The sequence below is a fragment of the Poecilia reticulata genome, unplaced genomic scaffold, assembly GCF_904066995.2.
Source record: "Poecilia reticulata unplaced genomic scaffold, P_reticulata-male-v2 Scaffold_31, whole genome shotgun sequence".
Classification (NCBI taxonomy): Eukaryota; Metazoa; Chordata; class Actinopteri; order Cyprinodontiformes; family Poeciliidae; genus Poecilia; species Poecilia reticulata.
In genome coordinates, this window is record NW_027675129.1 from 103,628 (window position 1) to 116,026 (window position 12,399).

Below are 12,399 nucleotides of genomic sequence, written 5' to 3' on the forward strand. Positions count from 1 at the left end.
ACATTAGCATATTGGCTAATTTTAGCTCATGCATCAATTTTAACATAATGAATGGTACAACTACAGCTTAGTCAACATGCTTCTTCCTCTCCACAGTTAATTGACTACGTTGCAGCTTTCTTTAGCATTAATGCTAATTTTTAACATCATAACGCTGCGTCAAAGCCGACGGGCACACTTTGGCATGCCCCTTTAAAATTTCTGCAGGAATTTTCTAGTTTAAAATTTACAATTTATTAAGACGATGTGAAGGTTAATCCTCAGAGTGGGTTGGTGATCTGGTGGAGTCAGAGTTTCTTCTGAGACAGAAAGTCTTCAGTTTCCTAACACTTGATTTCTCTGGCTTCCTCTTTCAGCTTCATTTCCTTAAACTGCAAACATAAGAAGATAAAATCATTGATGAACAATTTACAACAACAACCTCACAATATCAAAGTCTCTCTGTCAAACTGAGCTCAATTAAAACCAGTTTATGAAGAAAACTATATTAAGTTGTAACAAACAGCCTCCATGCAGTTTCAGCATGAAGCTGAATGACGTTAACCTCTTATCCCCTAAGGGGGTATAAATAAATTTCCGCCTGACAAAAACACACAAAAGTAAATCACTTATAGCCTCACAGCTATTAGATTTAATAAGAAACTTTGGTACCTCTGTAAAGGTAAGATGTCATAGAATGGTTTTCTGGTGTCAGCACCATTGTAGCTTTGACCCTGCCTGAAATATTAGGGAAAAAATACAAAATATTTTGCATTTTTTTTAACCTCGCTAAAATTTTCTTTGAAATAAACATTGAAAACACTACCAAAATATTATTTATAGCACAAAAAAGTAGTACAAATTTTTAATCTAAATGTGTAAAAGTATACCAAATTTGGACTCAATCAGATGAATCATATTTATTTTAGAATGGTATTAGTGAGAAATTTCTTAGGCGGAGAGGCCATTTTGGCACATTTATCCAAAAATGTCACCAAACTGTGCCAAATGTGTTTTTTACATCAATACTGGGGGTTTGTTAAAATTAAATAGCTTATTACCATCTAATGACACTTTCTACATATAATATAACCATTGGTCATGACATTTACCCCATTTATATGCAAAATGTACCATTGTGCACAGTGTAATATGTATAATAATGATGACCTGAAAGCTCTTTCTTTGACTCCAAATAGAAAACTTTTATTGAAACAAGATAAAACAGTCAAAAATACTTTTTGAATAATTTAAAAGAGCAAATAAACAATTTTGAAAATCCACCACCACCAAAACAAAAACAAAAAACCAAAAACAAGTTCAAAAATAAAAAAAGACCACAAACTACAAGTTTTTGTGGTAGTCCTCAAAGCAATTCCTGTCTGGCTGAAGACACAGGGCAACGTTGCATTTGGGACAGTATAGTGGTGTTTTTCTCTTATTGCCATTCTGCTTGCACCACACACAAATCCTTTGCTTTTCCTCTGCTGTTCCCCCAAAGTATCTGGGAACTGACCCAGGGCATTTGAATGCACTGGGTTGAGCTGAAAATGATGTGCTTGGTTGAGGACAAGCTGTTTCTCCTTTAGACTCCAGTATGAGCTCCTCCATGAGTTTCTCTCTGAATTGCCGTTGGGAAATGGCATTTTCCTCTTTTCTCTGCAAGCATTTTGAAAATAATAAAACTATTCACAACAGAAATGTCAATAAAATGATAAAAAAAGTCTTATACCATTTCATTGTCTTGCTTCTCACTGAGTAGTATTGAATCAGGGCATCAGACAGATCAACTCCTCCCATGAATTTATTATAGTCTTTCACAGAGTCAGGGACGGGAACATCTTTCACTACGTAGTGCCCTGCCTCTTTGACTCTCCTCTTTACAGTTGCTCCACTGAAAGCTTTGTGGAAGGTGCTGCAGACCGTCACCTCCTTGGTGTCCTTCCACTTGACGAATAGGAGTCCGTCTTTTCTGATCCACCGCATCTCTCCCCTCTGTGCAGTTCTTGGAAGGTTGTTTACTATTGTTTTGGGAAATCCCACACGATTTTGCCGGATGGTGCCACATGCAGCTGTGCTGTTTGAAGCCAGTTTTTGAAATAGGTAAGGACTACTGTAGAAATTGTCCAGATATAAATGGTAGCCCTTTCCTAAAAGTCCAAACTCCATGAGGTCCATTACTGATGTGGTGCTGAGGCCTTCTTCCCGAACAACGGCAGACTTCCCCTGGTAAATGAAAAAATTCCAAGTGTAGCCAGTCCTGGAATCAGCCAAAACAAATAGCTTATACCCAAACCTGGTAGGCTTGTCTCTCATAAATTGCTTGAAGACAATTTGTGCTTTACTGGCCACCATCCGTTCATCAATGCATATTTCTCGCATTGGTTGAAAATGAGACTTGCAGGCAACTCTGATGTCGTCATAAAGTGGTTTCAGTTTGAATAGCCGATCATACTGATATGTTCCCTTTTTTGCTCATTTTCTTCATCTTTATTGATGTTGGACAGGTGAAGGGACCAAAGGATGGACTCAAATCTGTCACGGGTCATGCAGCTACGTGGAAATGGAAAATTATATGGCCATTTTGTTCGCCAGTAGTCTGACTTTGAAGGTACTTGTACCAGTCCGCTGAATATAATTATGGCTAAAAATTTGTAAAAATCGTCCACTATCAAAGGTGACCATTTGAATTTTTTTCCAGCTGCAAGTAAACGCTGTGCATTTTCATTTGTGTTTTTGACTATTTCCCGAATGGTGTAGGCACTAAAGAAAGCTTGAACAAGCTCAGGGGTGACCAACTTTTTGTAGAGTCAATCTGAGGTCCTGGGTCTTTCTTTGGAGTAAATAATGGACATCCGGGCTCCGTATCAAGTTCCTCTCTAGTGTACCAACAATCCTCGCCTTGTTGTTGGTGCGCTGAGGAGCTGACTTTCTGTTGTTTCCTTGCCTTTTTGTGTTTGGTTGTTGTTCTTTATGGGGCTGGAGCTCTTCCACGCCCTGAAGACCTCAAAGGAACTGGTGGAACATAGTCTTCATCAGCCTCTCCTGCAAGATCTCCACTGTGGAAACAGAATGAAATATATTGAAGACTAAATTTGACAAAAAATGAAATACTGATAATGAAGCTGCATCACACAGTCTTATAAAATAAAGCAAAGACACCAATGTTACACTGTAACAACACATTTCTTATTTTGTAACAATTTTTTTGGCATAATGGACATCTTACCTCAAAGAAGATGAAGAATCATGAGAGGTGGGGGAGGTTCAGCTCCACCTGAGCTTGATGGTTCAGCTTCCACTTGACTATAAATAAAAATAAAGTATTTGAAGAACCAAAGTAAACATGAAATCCTTACTAGTAAAATAAAACATATTTTAGTAAAACATAAATAAACAAATAACCACATGGTATTACTTCCTGCCGTTATTACAAACATATAATCACAGAAATAAATAAATAGAACCAAAACATCAAATATATTGTGTGAAATTCCAGGGGAAAACTTACACATCACCGAGATCAAGTCTGTCAGCTGTGTCCGGCTCTTCCTCTTCCTCCTCGTCCGAATCCCACCAGCTATCAGAAGAGTCTTCCAGCTCAACATCGCTCCGAAATAGTTCTTCCAGCGCCTCCACATCGGACATTTTCCTCCGCGCCATTGAGGTAATTTTCCAAGATTTAGCTCCACTCGTAGCAAATCGAAAAACCGTTGTTCAAAAGCCTTCAAAAGCCTCTAAATCGTCCAGTTTCTGCTGCTATGATCGATTTATCATAAATAAATCAAAACTGAACTCACGGAACCGAGATAACTCCATGTGCTCGGACTCCCATATACCACACCTGCTTACGCACGGAGAGCGCACGGAGAGTGCACGAATTACGCATACATTTAGATCGGGTTCTGGAAAATACGTCATGATTTTGCATAGCCGACATGTTGTGCAATGCTCTGAGAGTCTTTCCACTGTCTCATGAAGCAACAAAATGGCCATGATGATCAGCTGATCGGGTGTTTTCCGGGCAGTTGCGTCATCGCCCGAGGACTTTTAAATCTCATCAGCTGTTTTTAAATAGCTCTAAAATCTTAACATTTTGGGGAAAACCTTTATGCGGAATAGTTTTTGAAAGATTAAAGCCTCTTTTAGCGGATAATAAAAATGAAAAAATGTTAAAGGCATGTGGAGCCTTTGTTTACAGAGGGAGCCGAGGTCACGTGGCAGCTGGACCCACCGGTGGGTCCGTCAGGTTAAACAGGTTAAGGGAGAAGAGGAGGCGGTAGACACGACTGGATGGTTAGAAACTCACAACTACACTGGTACTGAGAATTCCACAGTGTTGTCCTTTAATAAAACGCTTTTCACCAACCTTACAAGCCCGGTTGAACGGCTGCTATACATTCACACATGAAATCAGCAGAGTTCAAAGCAACCCGTAACGTCACCAATATGTCTCAGTCCAGGTATTGTAACAATTTGTAACGACTGTTACAGTATCCAACTGTAGCAGGTTTCTCAGACGTTCTCTAAAAAGAAACAGCAACGCATACATGACGTCATCTGATATACTAGAATGTCTTAAAGAGATACTACACAATTACGACTGTTACATAGTTCATCTTTTCTTTCTAACGTCTTTGTATTGTGTTCATGTGATGCTCTATTTTCTGCTTTTAATGTGACAATTAGTTATTTTATTAGTAAATATTGCTGGATGAATATTTCCTGACATCCTGACTGTTCCTGGTTCCTCCACAGAGCGGACCAGCAGAGATCAGAGGTTCCCACTGGTCTATCTGTCCAGCAGCTCCAAACACAGCTGGACTCCATATTTATGGTCTGCACATGGACAACAACTATTTTTCGATGGTTCTGTTCACAGTCGTCTCCATGCTGCACTTTGTAGACCAGAGGACTGCCAGTCTGTCCAACATCCATCTGGTGTTTGGCTCCATGATTTCAGTCTGTTTCCTTCATCTATTATTCTGTTCCAGCTGCTGGAGGAAAACATTGTTACTTTTGTGAAGAACGAGCTGAAGAAGATCCAGAAGGTTCTGAGTCCAGATTACCCAGAATGCTCAGAGAGTCAGAAAGAGGATGATGAGGTGTTGAAAGGTGATGATGAAGAGAAGAAGAGGAGCAGCAGAGAGGCAGTGATGAAGATCACATTGAACTTTCTGAGGAGGATGAACCAGGAGGAGCTAGCTGACCGTCTGCAGAGCAGTAAGAGGATTTCTACAAAGATTTAAACTGATGCATGAATTACACATTTACTGATGTCTGAAGAGATGGAATCACGTTCATTTAAATCATCTCCAGAAGGTATTTTTTGTTTCATCTTACTTTACTTTGTGTGTTAATTTAGAATATTTTGCTGCAGTTTGTCAACATCGACTTAAATCTGGTCTGAAGAAGAAGTTCCAGTCTGTGTTTGAGGGGATTGCTAAAGCAGGAAGTCCAACCCTTCTGAACTAGATCTACACAGACCTCTACATCACAGAGGGAGGGACTGGAGAGGTCAATGATGAACACGAGGTCAGACAGATTGAAACAGCATCCAGGAAACCACACAGACCAGAAACAACAATCAGACAAGAAGACATCTTTAAATTCCCATCTGGAAGAGATCAACCAATCAGAACAGTGATGACAAAGGGAGTGGCTGGCATTGGAAAAACAGTCTTAACACAGAAGTTCACTCTGGACTGGGCTGAAGACAAAGCCCACCAGAACATCCACTTCATATTTCCATTCATCTTCAGAGAGCTGAATGTGCTGAAAGAGAAAAAGTTCAGCTTGGTGGAACTTGTTCATCACTTCTTTACTGAAACCACAGAAATCTGCAGCTTTGAACACGTCCAAGTTCTGTTCATCTTTGATGGCTTGGATGACAGTAAACTTCCACTGGACTTCCACAACAAGGAGATCCTGACTGATGCTACAGAGTCCAGCTCAGTGGATGTTCTGCTGACAAATCTCATCAGGAGGAAACTGCTTCCCTCTGCTCTCCTCTGGATAACCACACGACCTGCAGCAGCCAATCAGATCCCTCCTCAGTGTGTTGGCATGGTGACAGAGGTCAGAGGGTTCAATGACCCCCAGAAGGAGGAGTACTTCAGGAAGAGATTCAGAGATAAGCAGCAGGCCAGCAGGATCATCTCCCACATGACGACGTCACAAAGCCTCCACATCATGTGCCACATCCCAGTCTTCTGCTGGATCACTGCTACAGTTCTGGAGGATGTGTTGGGGACCAGAGAGAGAGGACAGCTTCCCAGCACCCTGACTGAGATGTACATCCAATTCCTGGTGGTTCAGACCAAAGTGAAGAAGGTTAAGTATGATGGAGGAGCTGAAACAGATCCACACTGGAGTCCAGAGAGCAAGAAGATGATCCAGTCTCTGGGAAAACTGGCTTTTGATCAGCTGCAGATAGGAAACCTGCTCTTCTATGAATCAGACCTGAAGGGGTGTGGCATCAATATCAGAGCAGCCTCAGTGTACTCAGGAGTGTTCACACAGATCTTTAGAGAGGAGAGCGGGCTGTACCAGGACAAGGTGTTCTGCTTCGTCCATCTGAGTGTTCAGGAGTTTCTGGCTGCTCTTCATGTTCATCTGACCTTCATCAACTATGGGGTCAACCTGATGGAAGAAACACAAACATCTAAGAAATCTTCATCATCTAATAAACATGAACCAAAGTCTCTCCATCAGAGAGCTGTTGACCAGGCCTTACAGAGTCCAAATGGACACCTGGACTTGTTCCTCCGTTTCCTCCTGGGACTTTCACTGCAGACCAATCAGAGACTCCTACAAGGTCTGCTGACACAGACAGGAAGTAGCTCACAGACCAATCAGGAAACAGTTGAGTACATCAAGGAGAAGATCAGTGAGAATGTGTCTGCAGAGAAAAGCATCAATCTGTTCCACTGTCTTAATGAACTGAATGATCGTTCTCTAGTGGAGGAGATCCAACAGTCTCTGAGATGGAAACGTCTCTCCACAGATAAACTGTCTCCTGCTCAGTGGTCAGCTCTGGTCTTCATCTTAGTGTCATCAGGAAAAGATCTGGATGTGTTTGACCTGAAGAAATACTCTGCTTCAGAGGAGGCTCTTCTGAGGCTGCTGCCAGTGGTTAAAGCCTCCAACAAAGCTCTGTAAGGACACACATTGTTACTGCAGTTATTTTTGATAGGTAGGAATCTGCTAATTATGAGGTAAATATTTATGTTTCAGTTTATATGTTGGTGCTTTGTCTCTTCAAAGAGTCCTGCTGGGGGGGAAGCACAAAAAGGAATCAGACTTCCTTCAGCAGCTGAACATAATGTTACATATTCAAGTAGCAAAACTCCTCAAATTTATCTTAAAATTGAAACTGGATTAATATAGTTGTGTAATTTTATAATTCTCTTTCCAACCTCCTTGTTACCTGTAGTTCTGTCATTTAAGGCTGGAGGCCCAACTATGAACCTGTACAAAAGACTGTTGGTTATTTGTTTTCAGCCCTCTAGTTTGGTTTTTCTTTGCCAAGGTGTTTTATATGTAGTGTTTTATTTCCGTCACTTGGTGGCTGCTTGTTCATATTTTGTTATCTGAGCACTGAGTGGTGCGGCTCTCAAGGCAGACTTCATTTCTTTCAGCTGTTTACGTCCATTGGATGTAAGTAGCATTGTTGGTGTTTTATTTAGGCCTCAGAGCTGCATTTGCATTTGTTTGTGGAGTACTGCGGTCGATTCGTATTGTGGAGAGCTAAAGGCAGAATGCACATGCGCACACCGATGTTACGTCACTGACTGCTTACTCAGCAAATTTCTTATAAATCCGTCATACCTGTAGAAGTTTCATTTTGTGTGTTTTATTTCTCAGAAGTTTACGGCAAATATTTTTTAAATAAGCTGCTATGTCAATCAAACATATTAACATAAATAACTTGCTGTTTCCAATATTGTTACTGTAAACAAGACTGTCCCGTTTAGCATGTCAGATTACTACAAATGCTGTTTGTAGTAATTTGTCTCCCACGGGAGACCAAATTTGTCTCCCGTGGGATATTTTGTCCCAATATCTAATCTACATTTTTAATATTTTAATAATTCTTTAGAAAACTGCACAGAATATGTCCTAAAATAGTACATGAATAATGTTGAACCAAAGCTGTTAGGCAACAAACAGAACAACACCTCTTTTTAGGACATATTCTGTGCAGTTTTCTAAAGAGTTATTAAAATATTAAAAAGATAGATCAGATATTGGGACAAAATATCCCACGGGAGACCAAATTTGTAGTCAAACAGAATTAAAGAATATTTACCATAAACCTCTGAGAAATAAAACACACAAAATGAAACTTCTACAGGTATGACGGATTTATAAGAAATCTGCTGAGTAAGCAGTATGTGACATAACATCGATGTGCGCATGCGCATTGCCACAAGGTATGCTGGATTGACGAGGTATGCCAGATTGATAGAACACCTGTTTTTAGCACACCTGGATCAAATGATGGCTCATTAGAGGCCTAAGGAGAACATTGACTTGCTGAGGAGGTTGTTACTACCACTAGGGAGAAAACTAAAACATGCAGGATGCCGGGCCTCGAGGACGAACTTTGGGGGCCCACTGGCTAAAGGTTAGCGTTTAGCATTAAGCTCTGTTAATTAGATGCAGCCAGGGGGTGAAAGTAGGCGTATACAGTCAGGTACTGCATACCCCTAAAAGATTTAGCGGGGTATGCAGTACCTGCAAGAGAGGGGAGCAGCTGTCTGTATGCAGTACCTGCAAGAGAGGGGAGCAGCTGTCTGCTGTGTACCTTTGTTGCAGCCATGAGTGATTAGTTTTTCAAGATCAATCTAAAACACAACATAGTCAGTTCCTAACTAGCTTTATTCCCATTTTATATTGTTTCTGAACTGTTCGTGCTTTGCTAGAGCATGACTGCAATACGTCAATCGCGGAAGGTTTTGAGTCGATCTCGGCATTAGGTGACAAACTGAACGCCGCCAGGAGGCTGAGAACAGCACATCCTCCTCTGATTGGTTCATCAAAATGTTCATAACTTTAACAACAGAAAAGAAAATCAACAAAACTTGTTCACATTAATGACCCAACAACAATAATAATCTGTCATTATTGTTTCAACAAGGTGTTGGCGTTTTTACCCTGTCTGATATTTGTTGTGAGTGACTCACAGACAAACGAGATAATGAGTCTTAGTTTGTCATTTATTGACTGTTCAGAAATTACAGCAGCTGTAACATGATACAGCAAAGGTAAACAAAGGTAAAATAACCTGAACAGGTGATCAACTCAAAACGACTCGCACCTTTTTACTCTCCATCTCTGTGTCATTTAAGCCCACCCATTGCCATGGCAACCTCCTGCCCTCCACAAGCCGAGCAGAGATTACTTAAAAACATAACATTCAGACCATTAAGATGTCAGGTTTTTAGGCTTGATATTCATTTTTTTATTTATTCATTGATAAGCCTCTCATGAACACAGCGGTGGTTGATTAGTTCATTTTAAACTCCTGCTCTGCTAGTTATTTTGGTAAGTATTAACAACAAAAATGAATTCAACCGCAATAATTATGTGAAATTAAATTGTCTAATATTAAAAAATATATAAGATTTAGTGCTCTTTGGTATCTCGCTTTGAGCTCAGAGTCTGAGAGGCTTTTCCTTTGTCAAACTTTTTTTGCCTCTTATTTATTGTAAATATAGATGTTGATGAGACTTGATACAATTTTTCAACCTTTATAGCTCCACTGTGCTGTGATCTGTTTTCTGTGTATTTATTTTGAGAATTTTTCTGTTTATTAGTCTGTTCTCTGAGTCTCTGTCTTCCCTGTTGATTGATCCCAGCTGGGTCTCGTTTCTTTGATTACCCTCCCAGTGTATTTAGTCCCACCTGTTGTCTTTGTCTCTTGACGGATCCTCATCGTGTGTACGTCTTGTATCGTTCTTGCTTCCTGTGTTCCATCCTGTGGGTTATTCATTAAAATCGTTATCTTCATCTTCATCCTGGCCTGCCTGTGTCCTACCTCACCGCTCAACCACCATTAATCATGACACAATGTTGAAAATGAGAAGCCAACATTCACAAATGACAGTGAAATAAAATCCAGTCCAACATCTGTTTTGAGGTGATTTCTCTGCAACCTTTTGGAGGAAAAACATCCCAACTTCAGAAGATGTGCTTTTAACTTAACAGAGCTCTGTGGTTCCTCCAATCAGTATGAGAGTCAGGATAAGGAGGCGCCATGTTAGGAAGAGAAGTGGAAGCTGCAGGATCTTCAGAACAAACAGGTCATGATGCTGGGCTACTGATTATCCCTGTCTGGACACAGAATCAATAGAACCAGTTTAAAAGGTAAAATGAATGGTTATATGCCAGACATGGAAAACTGGGATGACTCCATGCCATGATGTTCAGGATTTAGGTCTCATGGCATCTCAAGGTGTCAACATTGCAGCCAGTAGGCTGAGGGAGGAAATACAGCTTTATCTTGTAACAATTCAAGAGCTACCAGCTTTTATCGCTTCGCAAAAAGATTTATCAGCACAGAAACTCCAAAGCACACAAATAATCTCTCTCTCTCTAGTGCACATGTGTGAGTGTCTGCTGCATGTGTGGAGTGGGAGGAGAATGAGTGTGAGGTTTTCTAAAGGTTTGATCTTCACCTTCTACAGTGGTGATTCACTTGTTTAGCACTTTGACACAATCTGTTTTCACTGGTGTTTCACAGTGGTTTTTTTTGTTTTTTTTTCGGCCGCACCAAGCATTTAGCTCGGTGCAATGGCCTGGAAAAGTTACGGTGCTGCAAGCTTTAGGAGCCTTTCATGTCGGCATGGTATTGTAATACCAGTTGGCGTGGGTTTTTCAGTTGAGGAGTGTGGTTTAGCTGTTGGGGAACTTGTTGGGTGTGAAAGTGAGAAGGCAGCATCAAGGATGAATAATGCAGTGGTTATGTTTGGACTCGATCGATAAGGTGAACAGTGTAGTTGAGAGGGGAATTGTTTTGAGAAATACGCAAACTACTGTTTTCCCTTTAATGAACTCTGCTAAAAAGATCATCCTGTCTAATTTGCCACCTTTCATCAGTGATGAAGTGTTGTTGAAGGAATTGTCACATCACGGCCAGATCATGTCGGCAATGAAAATGCTCCCGTTGGGATGCAAATCAGCAAAACTGAAACATATTGTTTCATTTAGAAGACAAGTGTTTATGATTCTAAAAAATGACATTGAGCATAGTGATGAAATGTAAAGTTGACGGCTTTGATTACACTATTTTTGCAACAACTGAAACAATGAAGTGTTTTGGGTGTAACCAGGAGGGACATTTGGTTCGTAATTGCCCTGAAAAAGGTTCAAAAAGAGACTGTTCAGGTTAATAAAAATCTAGAGCCAGGGACATCAGCAGACACTATGAATGGAGTGACAGTGGGTGCAGCTGGGGAGGGAACTTCTGCGGCTGCCGCTGGGGAAGGAGAACCGGTGGCTGATGCTGGGGAAGGAGCTCAAGAAACTAAGCCTGGAGAGGGAGTTTCAACAGGAGACCAAAAACAGTCGAAATAAAGTGTTTCAGATGCTTTATCTGATTCTGATAGCAATAGAGAATCTGATTCCTCGATTCCTGATGGCCAGAGTACTAATGGCCATCTGATGGGTTAAGGGACACTGAAGTTTATAGACTTCAAAAACTGATGCAAAAAGTTAGAGCTCAAATTGTGTGAGTTTCATGAAAGTTTTTTTTTTCTTTCTTTCTTTGGATCTTTTTTGTGTGATGAGTAGATTTAAAATCTCATCTTTAAACCTTAAGGGTGCAAGGGATGTGAAAAAAGGGCAGTGTATTTTGAACTTTTAAAATCTAAATGCATTGACAGATTTTGCTCAAGAAATTCATAGTGATGTTGAAAATGAGGTTGATTTCAAGAAAGAATGGGATGGAAATCTTGTTCTGAGTCATAAAACTTCACTAAGTGCTGGAGTAGCTATTTTCTCAAGAAACTTTCTTCCAGTTTCTATTGAAACTGAAGATGTAACTGGAAGATTGTTAAAAGTTACTGTTCAGTATGAAAAGATAATGTTTATTTTACTGAATATAAACTGCTCAAAAAAATAAAGGGAACACTTAAACAACACAATATAACTCCAAGTAAATCAAACTTCTGTGAAATCAAACTGTCCACTTAGGAAGCAACACAGATTGACAACGGGGACCCTCGTCAGGTCAATCAGTGTTGCTTTCTAAGTGGACAGTTTGATTTCACAGAAGTTTGATTTACTTGAAGTTATATTGTGTTGTTTAAGTGTTCCCTTTATTTTCTTGAGCAATACATGTGCTCCTGCAACTCCAAGTGAACGTTGTGTGTTTTTAGAAAGGTTAGCAGATACACTATTAAAATGTGTGTCAAC

At 40.2% G+C, this 12,399-nt stretch overlaps 1 pseudogene; it reads left to right on the top strand.

Moving 5' to 3' along the window:
• The first annotated feature begins 5,135 nt into the window (after window positions 1-5,135).
• Window positions 5,136-7,740, top strand: LOC145550289 (protein NLRC3-like; annotated as a pseudogene).
• The last annotated feature ends 4,659 nt before the right edge of the window (window positions 7,741-12,399 follow it).